The 14,811-nt window shown below is 46.5% G+C and overlaps 2 long non-coding RNA genes across 2 annotated transcripts; both read left to right on the top strand.

Moving 5' to 3' along the window:
* Positions 1-7,506: 7,506 nt before the first annotated feature.
* On the top strand, positions 7,507-9,476 carry LOC142069978 (uncharacterized). The gene is made up of 3 exons (XR_012665937.1): positions 7,507-7,530; positions 7,980-8,018; positions 9,429-9,476. It is a non-coding gene; the product is annotated as an uncharacterized LOC142069978 (long non-coding RNA).
* Positions 9,477-11,204: 1,728 nt separating this feature from the next.
* Positions 11,205-14,315, top strand: LOC142070005 (uncharacterized). Its single transcript, XR_012665972.1, has 4 exons — positions 11,205-11,262; positions 12,346-12,369; positions 12,820-12,858; positions 14,268-14,315. It is a non-coding gene; the product is annotated as an uncharacterized LOC142070005 (long non-coding RNA).
* The last annotated feature ends 496 nt before the right edge of the window (positions 14,316-14,811 follow it).

Genomic DNA, 14,811 nt, shown 5'->3' on the forward strand with positions numbered 1-14,811 from the left:
AGGTGCTGCACAGACACACCATGAGGGCAGCACTGCAAAACTGGCCCATGTAGGAGGCAGGATACCAGACTACAGAGGCCCATTCCTCTGTTTCAGCTCCGGGCAGGATATCAGGGTCCACTGGCTCATCGGTCTCATCGGGAGCAGCAGTTCTTAAGTTAATGCGTGATGTGACCTCTGGTAGCCTGGTGGGGGGCTGAGCAGCATGCAGTCCTAACTTTTCTTTCTGTTGTTGCAGAAAAACCAGTTGTGGTCGGTGGTGAGTATCAGCTGATCCTCTTTGCTATCAGACTTCCATGCTTTGCCTTAGCAGTACCCTACATCGCTGCTCACTAACAGCACAACTGTTTGCCGGCAAAACCCTCTAGCCAACTGCCCCCCTGCTCTGCTTTAGCCGTTAATCTGGCGTGGTGAAACAAATTATGCAGCCTTGGGGTGTCTGGTTTTTTCCTGAGGATTATCTATAGGGTTCCAGGATTGGATAGAATGATGTTAGGAGCAGGGCCACGTGAAAAAACCCTGTTCCAGCTCGTTTCTTCTCTTGTAAAGGTTACCAAGCAAGGAACATTTCCCACCGTTTTTCCATGTTACAAAGGCAATTTAGAAATGCCACCTGCTGCAGGGTGCTTATGAAAATCTCTGCAGATCTGTGGCAGATTGACCATCTCTGACAGAGTTCCCCTGCATGGCTATAAATATGCCCCAAGGGGATTTCCAATATCACCCATCCAAGACATTGCTACTTGGAGCTACTTTAGAAGGTCCCCATCCCATGTGAACACAGAGTAGGTTACAGGAGGCTTATGGGAGATTGTAGGGGCTGATGGGAGGTTGACAACTCACAGTTCCCTTGGGCACCCATGAAATATCTCAAGAGGGGGGGGTTCTGTAATCACACATACTGTACTGCACCTAGAAACCAGGCTAGATGGAGTAATTTCTCTACCCCAGCTTAGGCAGAGATATCAAGATAGACTGGCCAATTGTTCGGATCAGGTGTGCAAATTCTTTAGTTACTCAGTGATACAATCCCAGATACCCTGGTGGGGAGTTGAACAGTACGCTTTGCTAACTTTTCCTTCTCTTGCAGCAGAACAACCCGTTCTGGTCAGCTGTGATGATCAACAGTCATCTTTGCTATTGGAATATAATGCTTTGCCTCAAGGGCATTCTGAATCACTGCTCTCTAAGAGCTGACTCCTTTGCTGGCAAAAAAAAATTGAGGAAATAGACTTCCTGCCACCCTTTACCCCATCAGTCAGGTTAGGGTAACAAATAGACAGAATTGGGATATCCCAGCTTTCTAAGGATTCTCTCTTGGTTTCCATCATCTTGAGACTGATCCCCAGTTGATGTAAATTTGTCATAGATTCATTGGAATCAAGGGGGCCAGGTTCACACTGGTGTAAATTCTCCACAGAAACAGTGGAATCAATACGCCACAACCCCAGATGTTACAAATTGTCCATGGCCCACTAGGCAGATGGAATATCCGTTCAAGGCCTATTGCTGTTGCACAATAAACATAATAAACATTCCTCATCTTGCAGGACTCCGGTAGCGTGAAAACCGGCAACATCCACGGCGGCAGCTTTAACGACAAGAGCGTAAGTAACAGAGATTACCTCTCCATGCTCTGTAGCTTCACACAAATCAGAGAATGGACCCCGTTTCAGCTAGTTTGATGTCTGGTAACATTTGCATCGAGGAGCGTTGGCTGCATTTGCCCATGTTGCAAAAGCAGCATGGAAAGTCATCCCACTCCACCAGGCTTATGAAAATTTCCAGAGGGTTATAGCAGGTTCACCTCCCTCTCCCCAGTACCCGGGGTAATAATGAGGCATACCAGAAGAGGCTTTCTGATGTCACTCAAAAGGCACTTCTGTTGGGAGCTACCTCCAAGGGTCCCCAGGTGAACACATATTTGGGAGGTTTATATGAGATTGCCAGGGTTGATGGGAGGTTGTCCTCTCCACAATTTCTTTCGGCACCCATGAAATGTCTTGCAAGAGGGTCTTTGATATCACCCACAACACATTGCACATGGGAGATATCCCAAGAGTTTTGGGATACAAGCCCCATCTCCATTTGGAGCCACATGAGAATTTCCCATGGCTTCATGGGAGGATGATGTCTTCTACTACAAGTCCACTGAACAGGCATGAAGTGTCCACCAGTTCCTTTGGGTACCCACTAATTCTCTCCCAAGAGATCTTTCCGAAATCACACCGAATGCACTGCTCTTGGCAACAGTCCTAGGAACTCAGGGTAAATTGTGTCCGATCAAGGATAGCTTGGCTGACTCCTTTGCTATTAGATTAATTTTGCCTTATGTCATCTGAGTGGGAATAATATGTGGCTTGTTTCCTGGAGAACAAAAGAGGAGAGACAGATATCTTAGAAACGTACTTAGCTGTGAGGGGATCTAAGCATAGCATAAGAGTTAAAGTGCTAGATTAGCACCGAAGATATATTATCTATGTCTACAGCATTGATGGGGTCAGCACTGGAATACTGGGCATTTTGGGAGATATGATTGAGGGGCCCATTCCTCTGTTCCAGCCCGGGGAGGGACATTAGGGTAGATTGGCCTATTGGTCTGATCTGGTGCGGCTATTCTGAAGTTACTCACTGTACAACCTCTCCTACCCTTCTCGGGGGGTTGAACAGTGTGCATTCCTAACTTCTCTTTCTGTTGTAGAAAAACAACGAATTCTTTTCATTGGTGAGTATCAGCAGTTATCTGTCCTATCGGACTATCTTGCTTTGCCTCAATACTATTCTGTATCGCTGCTCATTAACAGCCCAACGCTTTGCTTGCAAAACTCTCTATGCAACTGCCATTCTGTCCGCTTTTATCCCATCAGTCCAGCCATGGATAACAAATGTACAGCCTTGGAACGTCAGAGCTTTACCAAGGATTCTCTCTTGGTTTCCATTAGTGGGTGAGAAGGATGTTGGGGGAGAACCCCAGTTCACGTAAATTTGCCCAAGTTTCATAGGAATCAACGGGACCAGGCTCCCACTGGTGTAAATTGCCTAGAGAAGCCCTGGAATCAATACGCAACATCCCGAGATGCTATACATTCTCCACGGCCCACTGGGTCGATGGAATATCCGTTGCAGCCCTATTGGTGTTAAACAATAAACATAATAAACATTCCCCATCTTGCAGGGTAATGGAAACTTCGGAGGCAACAGCAATAGCAACAACGTGAGTACCAGAGATTACCTCTCCGTGCTCTGTAGCTTCACACACATGAGTGAATGGACCCCGTTTCAGCTAGTTTGATGTCTGGTAACGTTTGCCTTCGAGGAGCACTGGCTGCATTTGGCAGAAAGTCCTCCCACTCCACAGCCCTTAAGAACATCTCCAGAGGCTTATAGCAGGTTCACCTCCCTCTCCCACGGTACCAGGGGTAAGAATGAGGCATGCCAGAAGAGGCTTTCTGATATCACTTGGAAAGCATCTCTGCTGGGAGCTATGTCAGAGGGTCCCCATATGAACTCATATTTGGGAGGCTTATATGAGATTGCTAGGGTTGATGGGAGGTTGTCCTTTCCACAATTCCTTTGGGCACCTATGAAATATCTTGCAAAAGGGTCTTTGACATCAGCCACATTGCACTGCACCTGGGAGATATGCCAAGACTTTTGGGATACCTGTCCACCCCACTGGGCGCCTCATGTGAATTTCCCAGGGCTTCATGGGAGGATGATGTCTTCTGCTACAAGTCCATTGGACAGAAACGAAGTGCCCCACAGTTTCTTTGGGCACCCTCTAAATGTCTCCCAAGAGATCCTTCCGAAATCACACGGAATGCACTGCTCTTCGCTACAGTACTAGGAACTCAGGGTAAATGGTGCCCTATCAGGGATACCTTGGCCGACTCCTTTGCTATTAATTTTGCTTCATGTCACATGAGTGGAAATAACATGTGGCTTGGTTGCTGCAGAACAAAAGAGGATACCCAGGTATCTCTGAATGAGACATACTTTGGTGGGAGGGGATCTAAGCATAGCATAAGAGTTAAAATACTAGATTAGTACCGAGGAGATATTATCTATGTTGATAGCATTGAAGAGGTCAGTAGTGGAATACTGGGCCTTTTAGGAGATATGACTGGGGGGCCTATTCCTCTGTTCCAGCCCCAGGGAGGGACATCAGGGTAGACTGGCCTATCGGTCTGATCTGGTGTGGCTATTCTGAAGTTCTTAGATGGTACAACCTCTGCTACCCTTGTGGGGGGTGGAACAGTGTGCATTCCTAACCTCTCTAGAAAAACAACCAATTCTGGTCAGTGATGAGTATCAGCAGTTATCTCTCCTCTCGAACTACAGCCTTGGAGTGTCAGAGCTTTACCAAGGATTCTCTCTTGGTTTCCACCAGTGGATGAGAATGATGCTGTGGCCAATCCCTAGTTCATGTAAATTTGTCGTAGTGTCATAGGAATCAACGGGGCCAGGTTCCCACTGGTGTAAATTGTCCAGAGAAGCACTGGAATCATTACGCCACATCCCCAGATGCTATAAATTGTCCATGGCCCACTGGGTCGAAGGAATATCCATTTGAGCCCTATAGCTGTTACACAATAAACATAATAAACATTCCCCATCTTGCAGAACTTCGGTAAGAACAACATCCAGAATGGGGGGATCGGCAACAAGAACGTAAGTACCAGAGAATACCTCTCCATGTCATGTAGCTTCACACACATCAGTGAATGGACCCCGTTTCAGCTAGTTGGATGTCTGGTAACGTTTGCCTTCGAGGAGCATTGGCTGCATTTGCCCATGTTGCAAAAGCAGCATGGAAAGTCATCCCACTCCACCAGGCTTATGAAAATTTCCAAAGGGTTATAGCAGGTTCGCCTCCCTCTCCCCAGTACCCGGGGTAATAATGAGGCATACCGGAAGAGGCTTTTTGATGTCACTCAGAAGGCACTTCTGTTGGGAGCTACCTCCAAGGGTCCCCAGGTGAACACATATTTGGGAGGTTTATATGAGATTGCAAGGGTTGATGGGCGGTTGTCCTCTGCACAATTCCTTTGGGCACCCATGAAATATCTTGCAAAAGGGTCTTTGACATCAGCCACATTGCACTGCACCTGGGAGATATCCCAAGAGTTTTGGGATACAAGCCCATCCTCACTGGGAGCCTCATGAGAATTTCCCATGGCTTCATGGGAGGATGATGTCTTCTGCTACAAGTGCACTGAACAGGCACAAAGTGTCCACCAGTTCCTTTGGGTACCCACTAATTCTCTCCCAAGAGATCTTTCTGAAATCACACCGAATGCACTGCTCTTGGCAACAGTCCTAGGAACTCAGGATAAATTGTGTCCGATCAAGGATAGCTTGGCTGACTCCTTTGCTATTAGATTAATTTTGCCTTATGTCATCTGAGTGGGAATAATATGTGGCTTGTTTCCTGAAGAGCAAAAGAGGAGAGACAGATATCTAAGAAATGTACTTAGCTGCGCGGGGATCGAAGCATAGCATAAGAGTTAAAGTGCTAGATTAGCACCGAAGATATATTATCTATGTCTACAGCATTGATGGGGTCTGCACTGGAATACTTGGTATTTTGGGAGATATGATTGAGGGGCCCATTCCTCTGTTCCAGCCCGGGGAGGGTCATCAGGGTAGATTGGCCTATTGGTCCGATCTGGTGTGGCTACTCTGAAGTTACTCGCTAGTACACCCTCTGCTACCCTTGTGAGGGGTTAAACACTGTGCATTCCTAACTTCTCTTTCTGTTGTAGGAAAACGACCAATTCTGGGCAGTGGTGAGTATCAGCAGTTATCTGTCCTATCGGACTGTCATGCTTTGCCTCAACACTATTCTGTATCGCTGCTCATTAACAGCCCAACGCTTTGCTTGCAAAACTCTCTATGCAACTGCCATTCCGTCCCCTTTTATCCCATCAGTCCAGCCATGGATAACAAATTTATAGCCTTGGAACGTCAGAGCTTTACCAAGGATTCTCTCTTGGTTTCCATTAGTGGGTGAGAATGATGCTGAGGGAAATCCCCAGTTCATGTAAATTTGCCCTAGTTTCATAGGAATCAACGGGGCCAGGTTCCCACCGGTGTATTTTGTCCAGAGAAGGGCTGGAATCAATACGCCACATCCCCAGATGCTATCAGTTGACCACGGCCCAGTGGGTCGATGGAATATACATTGGAGCCCTATAGGTTTTACATCTGATGAATTGGGTTCTAGCCCATGAAAGCTTATGCCCAAAGAAACTGCTTGGTCTCTAAGGTGCCGCAAGTACTCCTCTTTTTGCAGATACAGACTAACATGGCTACTACTTAGAAATCTGTCACAATAAATATAATAAACTTTCCCCATCTTCCAGAAATCTGGTAGCGTGAACACCGGCAACATCCACGGCGGCAGCTTTAACGACAAGAGCGTAAGTAACAGAGATTACCTCTCCATGCTCTGTAGCTTCACACACATCAGTGAATGGACCCCGTTTCAGCTAATTGGATGTCTGGTAACGTTTGCCTTCGAGGAGCATTGGCTGCATTTGCCCATGTTGCAAATGCAGCATGGAAAGTCATCCCACTCCACCAGGCTTATGAAAATTTCCAGAGGGTTATAGCAGGTTCGCCTCCCTCTCCCCAGTACCCGGGGTAATAATGAGGCATACCAGAAGAGGCTTTCTGATGTCACTCAGAAGGGAGCTACCTCCAAGGGTCCCCAGGTGAACACATATTTGGGAAATGTATATGGGATTGCCAGGGTTGATGGGAGGTTGTCCTCTCCACAATTTCTTTCGGCACCCATGAAATGTCTTGCAAGAGGGTCTTTGATATCACCCACAACACATTGCACATGGGAGATATCCCAAGAGTTTTGGGATACAAGCCTCATCTCCATTTGGAGCCACATGAGAATTTCCCATGGCTTCATGGGAGGATGATGTCTTCTATTACAAGTCCACTGAACAGGAATGAAGTGTCCACCAGTTCCTTTGGGTACCCACTAATTCTCTCCCAAGAGATCTTTCCGAAATCACACCGAATGCACTGCTCTTGGCAACAGTCCTAGGAACTCAGGGTAAATTGTGTCCGATCAAGGATAGCTTGGCTGACTCCTTTGCTATTAGATTAATTTTGCCTTATGTCATCTGAGTGGGAATAATATGTGGCTTGTTTCCTGGAGAACAAAAGAGGAGAGACAGATATCTAAGAAACGTACTTAGCTGTGAGGGGATCTAAGCATAGCATAAGAGTTAAAGTGCTAGATTAGCACCGAAGATATATTATCTATGTCTACAGCATTGATGGGGTCAGCACTGGAATACTGGGCATTTTGGGAGATATGATTGAGGGGCCCATTCCTCTGTTCCAGCCCGGGGAGGGACATTAGGGTAGATTGGCCTATTGGTCTGATCTGGTGCGGCTATTTTGAAGTTACTCACTGGTACAACCTCTCCTACCCTTGTCGGGGGGTTGAACAGTGTGCATTCCTAACTTCTCTTTCTGTTGTAGAAAAACAACGAATTCTTTTCAATGGTGAGTATCAGCAGTTATCTGTCCTATCGGACTGTCATGCTTTGCCTCAATACTATTCTGTATCGCTGCTGACTAACAGCCCAACCTTTTACTGGCAAAGCTCTCTACGCAACTGCCACCCTGAACCCTTTTATTCCATCAGTCCAGCCTTGTATAACAAATTTACAGCCTTGAAATGTAGGAGTTTGACCAAAGATTCTCTCTTGGTTTCCATTAGTGGGTGAGAATGATGTTGGGGGAGAACCCCAATTCATGTAAATTTGCCCAAGTTACATAGGAATCAATGGGACCAGGCTCCCACTGGTGTAAATTGCCTAGAGAAGCACTGGAATCAATACGCAACATCCCGAGATGCTATACATTCTCCATGGCCCACTGGGTCGAGGAATATCCGTTGCAGCCCTATTGGTGTTAAACAATAAACATAATAAACATTCCCCATCTTGCAGGGTAACGGGAACTTCGGAGGCAACAGGAATAGCAACAACGTGAGTACCAGAGATTACCTCTCCGTGCTCTGTAGCTTCACACACATGAGTGAATGGACCCCGTTTCAGCTAGTTTGATGTCTGGTAACGTTTGCCTTCGAGGAGCACTGGCTGCATTTGCCGGAAAGTCCTCCCACTCCACAGCCCTTAAGAACATCTCCAGAGGCTTATAGCAGGTTCACCTCCCTCTCCCACGGTACCAGGGGTACGAATGAGGCATGCCAGAAGAGGCTTTCTTATATCACTTGGAAAGCATTTCTGCTGGGAGCTATGTCAGAGGGCCCCCATATGAACTCACATTTGGGAGGCTGATATGAGATTGCCAGGGTTGATGGGAGGTTGTCCTTTCCACAATTCCTTTGGGCACCCATAAAATATCTTGCAAAAGGGTCTTTGACATCAGCCACATTGCACTGCACCTGGGAGATATGCCAAGACTTTTGCGATACCTGTCCAGCCCACAGGGCGCCTCATGTGAATTTCCCAGGGCTTCATGGGAGGATGATGTCTTCTGCTACAAGTCCATTGGACAGAAACGAAGTGCCCTACAGTTCCTTTGAGCACCCACTAAATGTCTCCCAAGAGATCCTTCCGAAATCACACGGAATGCACTGCTCTTGGCTACAGTCCTAGAAACTCAGGGTAAATGGTGCCCTATCAGGGATACCTTGGCTGACTCCTTTGCTATTAATTTTGCTTCATGTCACCTAAGTGGAAATAACATGTGGCTTGGTTGCTGCAGAACAAAAGAGGATACCCAGGTATCTCTGAATGAGACATACTTTGGTGGGAGGGGATCTAAGCATAGCATAAGAGTTAAAATACTAGATTAGTACCGAGGAGATATTATCTATGTTGATAGCATTGAAGAGGTCAGTAGTGGAATACTGGGTCTTTTAGGAGATATGACTGGGGGGGCCTATTCCTCTGTTCCAGCCCCAGGGAGGGACATCAGGGTAGACTGGCCTATCGGTCTGATCTGGTGTGGCTATTCTGAAGTTCTTAGATGGTACAACCTCTGCTACCCTTGTGGGGGGTGGAACAGTGTGCATTCCTAACCTCTCTAGAAAAACAACCAATTCTGGTCAGTGGTGAGTATCAGCAGTTATCTTTCCTCTCGAACTACAGCCTTGGAGTGTCGGAACTTTACCAAGGATTCTCTCTTGGTTTCCACCAGTGGATGAGAATGATGCCGTGGCCGATCCCTAGTTCATGTAAATTTGTCGTAGTGTCATAGGAATCAACGGGGCCATGTTCCCACTGGTGTAAATTGTCCAGAGAAGCACTGGAATCATTACGCCACATCCCCAGATGCTATAAATTGTCCATGGCCCACTGGGTCGAAGGAATATCCATTTGAGCCCTATAGCTGTTACACAATAAACATAATAAACATTCCCCATCTTGCAGAACTTCGGTAAGAACAACATCCAGAATGGGGGCATCGGCAACAAGAACGTAAGTACCAGAGAATACCTCTCCATGTCATGTAGCTTCACACACATCAATGAATAGACACCGTTTCAGCTAGTTGGATGTCTGGTAACGTTTGCCTTCGAGGAGCATTGGCTGCATTTGCCCATGTTGCAAAAGCAGCATGGAAAGTCATCCCACTCCACCATGCTTATGAAAATTTCCAGAGGGTTATAGCAGGTTCGCCTCCCTCTCCCCAGTACCCGGGGTAATAATGAGGCATACCGGAAGAGGCTTTTTGATGTCACTCAGAAGGCACTTCTGTTGGGAGCTACCTCCAAGGGTCCCCAGGTGAACACATATTTGGGAGGTTTATATGAGATTGCAAGGGTTGATGGGAGGTTGTCCTTTCCACAATTCCTTTGGGCACCCATGAAATATCTTGCAAAAGGGTCTTTGACATCAGCCGCATTGCACTGCACCTGGGAGATATCCCAAGAGTTTTGGGATACAAGCCCATCCCCACTGGGAGCCTCATGAGAATTTCCCATGGCTTCATGGGAGGATGATGTCTTCTGCTACAAGTCCACTGAACAGGCACAAAGTGTCCACCAGTTCCTTTGAGTACCCACTAATTCTCTCCCAAGAGATCTTTCTTGAAATCACACTGAATGCACTGCCCTTGGCAACAGTCCTAGGAACTCAGGGTAAATTGTGTCCGATCAAGGATAGCTTGGCTGACTCCTTTGCTATTAGATTAATTTTGCCTTATGTCATCTGAGTGGGAATAATATGTGGCTTGTTTCCTGAAGAACAAAAGAGGAGAGAAAGATATCTAAGAAACGTACTAAGCATAGCATAAGAGTTAAAGTGCTAGATTTATTATCTAAATTTAAATTTATCTAAAGATAATATATCTTCTAAATTTATTAGATTTAGAAGATATATTATCTATGTCTACAGCATTGATGGGGTCAGCACTGGAATACTTGGTATTTTGGGAGATATGATTGAGGGGCCCATTCCTCTGTTCCAGCCCGGGGAGGGTCATCAGGGTAGATTGGCTATTGGTCCGATCTGGTGTGGCTACTCTGAAGTTACTCGCTAGTACACCCTCTGCTACCCTTGTGAGGGGTTAAACACTGTGCATTCCTAACTTCTCTTTCTGTTGTAGGAAAACGACCAATTCTGGGCAGTGGTGAGTATCAGCAGTTATCTGTCCTATCGGACTGTAATGCTTTGCCTCAACACTATTCTGTATCGCTGCTCATTAACAGCCCAACGCTTTGCTTGCAAAACTCTCTATGCAACTGCCATTCTGTCCCCTTTTATCCCATCAGTCCAGCCATGGATAACAAATTTATAGCCTTGGAACGTCAGAGCTTTACCAAGGATTCTCTCTTGGTTTCCATTAGTGGGTGAGAATGATGCTGGGGGAAATCCCCAGTTCATGTAAATTTGCCCTAGTTTCATAGGAATCAACGGGGCCAGGTTCCCACCGGTGTATTTTGTCCAGAGAAGGGCTGGAATCAATACGCCACATCCCCAGATGCTATCAGTTGACCACGGCCCAGTGGGTCGATGGAATATACATTGGAGCCCTATAGGTTTTACATCTGATGAATTGGGTTCTAGCCCATGAAAGCTTATGCCCAAAGAAACTGCTTGGTCTCTAAGGTGCCGCAAGTACTCCTCTTTTTGCAGATACAGACTAACATGGCTACTACTTAGAAATCTGTCACAATAAACATAATAAACTTTCCCCATCTTGCAGAAATCTGGTAGCGTGAACACCGGCAACATCCACGGCGGCAGTTTTAACGACAACAGCGTAAGTAACAGAGAATACCTCTCCATGCTCTGTAGCTTCACACAAATCAGAGAATGGACCCCGTTTCAGCTAGTTGGATGTCTGGTAACGTTTGCCTTCGAGGAGCATTGGCTGCATTTGCCCATGTTGCAAAAGCAGCATGGAAAGTCATCCCACTCCACCAGGCTTATGAAAATTTCCAGAGGGTTATAGCAGGTTCGCCTTCCTCTCCCCAGTACCCGGGGTAATAATGAGGCATACCAGAAGAGGCTTTCTGATGTCACTCAGAAGGGAGCTACCTCCAAGGGTCCCCAGGTGAACACATATTTGGGAAATGTATATGGGATTGCCAGGGTTGATGGGAGGTTGTCCTCTCCACAATTTCTTTCGGCACCCATGAAATGTCTTGCAAGAGGGTCTTTGATATCACCCACAACACATTGCACATGGGAGATATCCCAAGAGTTTTGGGATACAAGCCTCATCTCCATTTGGAGCCACATGAGAATTTCCCATGGCTTCATAGGAGGATGATGTCTTCTATTACAAGTCCACTGAACAGGAATGAAGTGTCCACCAGTTCCTTTGGGTACCCACTAATTCTCTCCCAAGAGATCTTTCCGAAATCACACCGAATGCACTGCTCTTGGCAACAGTCCTAGGAACTCAGGGTAAATTGTGTCCGATCAAGGATAGCTTGGCTGACTCCTTTGCTATTAGATTAATTTTGCCTTATGTCATCTGAGTGGGAATAATATGTGGCTTGTTTCCTGGAGAACAAAAGAGGAGAGACAGATATCTAAGAAACGTACTTAGCTGTGAGGGGATCTAAGCATAGCATAAGAGTTAAAGTGCTAGATTAGCACCGAAGATATATTATCTATGTCTACAGCATTGATGGGGTCAGCACTGGAATACTGGGCATTTTGGGAGATATGATTGAGGGGCCCATTCCTCTGTTCCAGCCCGGGGAGGGACATTAGGGTAGATTGGCCTATTGGTCTGATCTGGTGCGGCTATTCTGAAGTTACTCACTGTACAACCTCTGCTACCCTTCTCGGGGGGTTGAACAGTGTGCATTCCTAACTTCTCTTTCTGTTGTAGAAAAACAACGAATTCTTTTCAATGGTGAGTATCAGCAGTTATCTGTCCTATCGGACTATCTTGCTTTGCCTCAATACTATTCTGTATCGCTGCTCACTAACAGCCCAACCTTTTACTGGCAAAGCTCTCTACTCAACTGCCACCCTGAACCCTTTTATTCCATCAGTCCAGCCTTGTATAACAAATTTACAGCCTTGAAATGTAGGAGTTTGACCAAAGATTCTCTCTTGGTTTCCATTAGTGGGTGAGAATGATGTTGGGGGAGAACCCCAATTCATGTAAATTTGCCCAAGTTACATAGGAATCAATGGGACCAGGCTCCCACTGGTGTAAATTGCCTAGAGAAGCACTGGAATCAATACGCAACATCCCAAGATGCTATACATTCTCCATGGCCCACTGGGTCGATGGAATATCCGTTGCAGCCCTATTGGTGTTAAACAATAAACATAATAAACATTCCCCATCTTGCAGGGTAACGGGAACTTCGGAGGCAACAGGAATAGCAACAACGTGAGTACCAGAGATTACCTCTCCGTGCTCTGTAGCTTCACACACATGAGTGAATGGACCCCGTTTCAGCTAGTTTGATGTCTGGTAACGTTTGCCTTCGAGGAGCACTGGCTGCATTTGCCAGAAAGTCCTCCCACTCCACAGCCCTTAAGAACATCTCCAGAGGCTTATAGCAGGTTCACCTCCCTCTCCCACGGTACCAGGGGTACGAATGAGGCATGCCAGAAGAGGCTTTCTTATATCACTTGGAAAGCATTTCTGCTGGGAGCTATGTCAGAGGGTCCCCATATGAACTCACATTTGGGAGGCTGATATGAGATTGCCAGGGTTGATGGGAGGTTGTCCTTTCCACAATTCCTTTGGGCACCCATAAAATATCTTGCAAAAGGGTCTTTGACATCAGCCACATTGCACTGCACCTGGGAGATATGCCAAGACTTTTGGGATACCTGTCCAGCCCACAGGGCGCCTCATGTGAATTTCCCAGGGCTTCATGGGAGGATGATGTCTTCTGCTACAAGTCCATTGGACAGAAACGAAGTGCCCCACAGTTCCTTTGAGCACCCACTAAATGTCTCCCAAGAGATCCTTCCGAAATCACACGGAATGCACTGCTCTTGGCTACAGTCCTAGAAACTCAGGGTAAATGGTGCCCTATCAGGGATACCTTGGCTGACTCCTTTGCTATTAATTTTGCTTCATGTCACCTGAGTGGAAATAACATGTGGCTTGGTTGCTGCAGAACAAAAGAGGATACCCAGGTATCTATGAATGAGACATACTTTGGTGGGAGGGGATCTAAGCATAGCATAAGAGTTAAAATACTAGATTAGTACCGAGGAGATATTATCTATGTTGATAGCATTGAAGAGGTCAGTAGTGGAATACTGGGTCTTTTAGGAGATATGACTGGGGGGCCTATTCCTCTGTTCCAGCCCCAGGGAGGGACATCAGGGTAGACTGGCCTATCGGTCTGATCTGGTGTGGCTATTCTGAAGTTCTTAGATGGTACAACCTCTGCTACCCTTGTGGGGGGTGGAACAGTGTGCATTCCTAACCTCTCTAGAAAAACAACCAATTCTGGTCAGTGGTGAGTATCAGCAGTTATCTTTCCTCTCGAACTACAGCCTTGGAGTGTCGGAACTTTACCAAGGATTCTCTCTTGGTTTCCACCAGTGGATGAGAATGATGCCGTGGCCGATCCCTAGTTCATGTAAATTTGTCGTAGTGTCATAGGAATCAACGGGGCCATGTTCCCACTGGTGTAAATTGTCCAGAGAAGCACTGGAATCATTACGCCACATCCCCAGATGCTATAAATTGTCCATGGCCCACTGGGTCGAAGGAATATCCATTTGAGCCCTATAGCTGTTACACAATAAACATAATAAACATTCCCCATCTTGCAGAACTTCGGTAAGAACAACATCCAGAATGGGGGCATCGGCAACAAGAACGTAAGTACCAGAGAATACCTCTCCATGTCATGTAGCTTCACACACATCAATGAATAGACACCGTTTCAGCTAGTTGGATGTCTGGTAACGTTTGCCTTCGAGGAGCATTGGCTGCATTTGCCCATGTTGCAAAAGCAGCATGGAAAGTCATCCCACTCCACCAGGCTTATGAAAATTTCCAGAGGGTTATAGCAGGTTCGCCTCCCTCTCCCCAGTACCCGGGGTAATAATGAGGCATACCAGAAGAGGCTTTTTGATGTCACTCAGAAGGCACTTCTGTTGGGAGCTACCTCCAAGGGTCCCCAGGTGAACACATATTTGGGAGGTTTATATGAGATTGCAAGGGTTGATGGGAGGTTGTCCTCTGCACAATTCCTTTAGGCACCCATGAAATATCTTGCAAAAGGGTCTTTGACATCAGCCGCATTGCACTGCACCTGGGAGATATCCCAAGAGTTTTGGGATACAAGCCCATCCCCACTGGGAGCCTCATGAG

Source organism: Caretta caretta, chromosome 24, assembly GCF_965140235.1.
Source record: "Caretta caretta isolate rCarCar2 chromosome 24, rCarCar1.hap1, whole genome shotgun sequence".
Classification (NCBI taxonomy): domain Eukaryota; kingdom Metazoa; phylum Chordata; order Testudines; family Cheloniidae; genus Caretta; species Caretta caretta.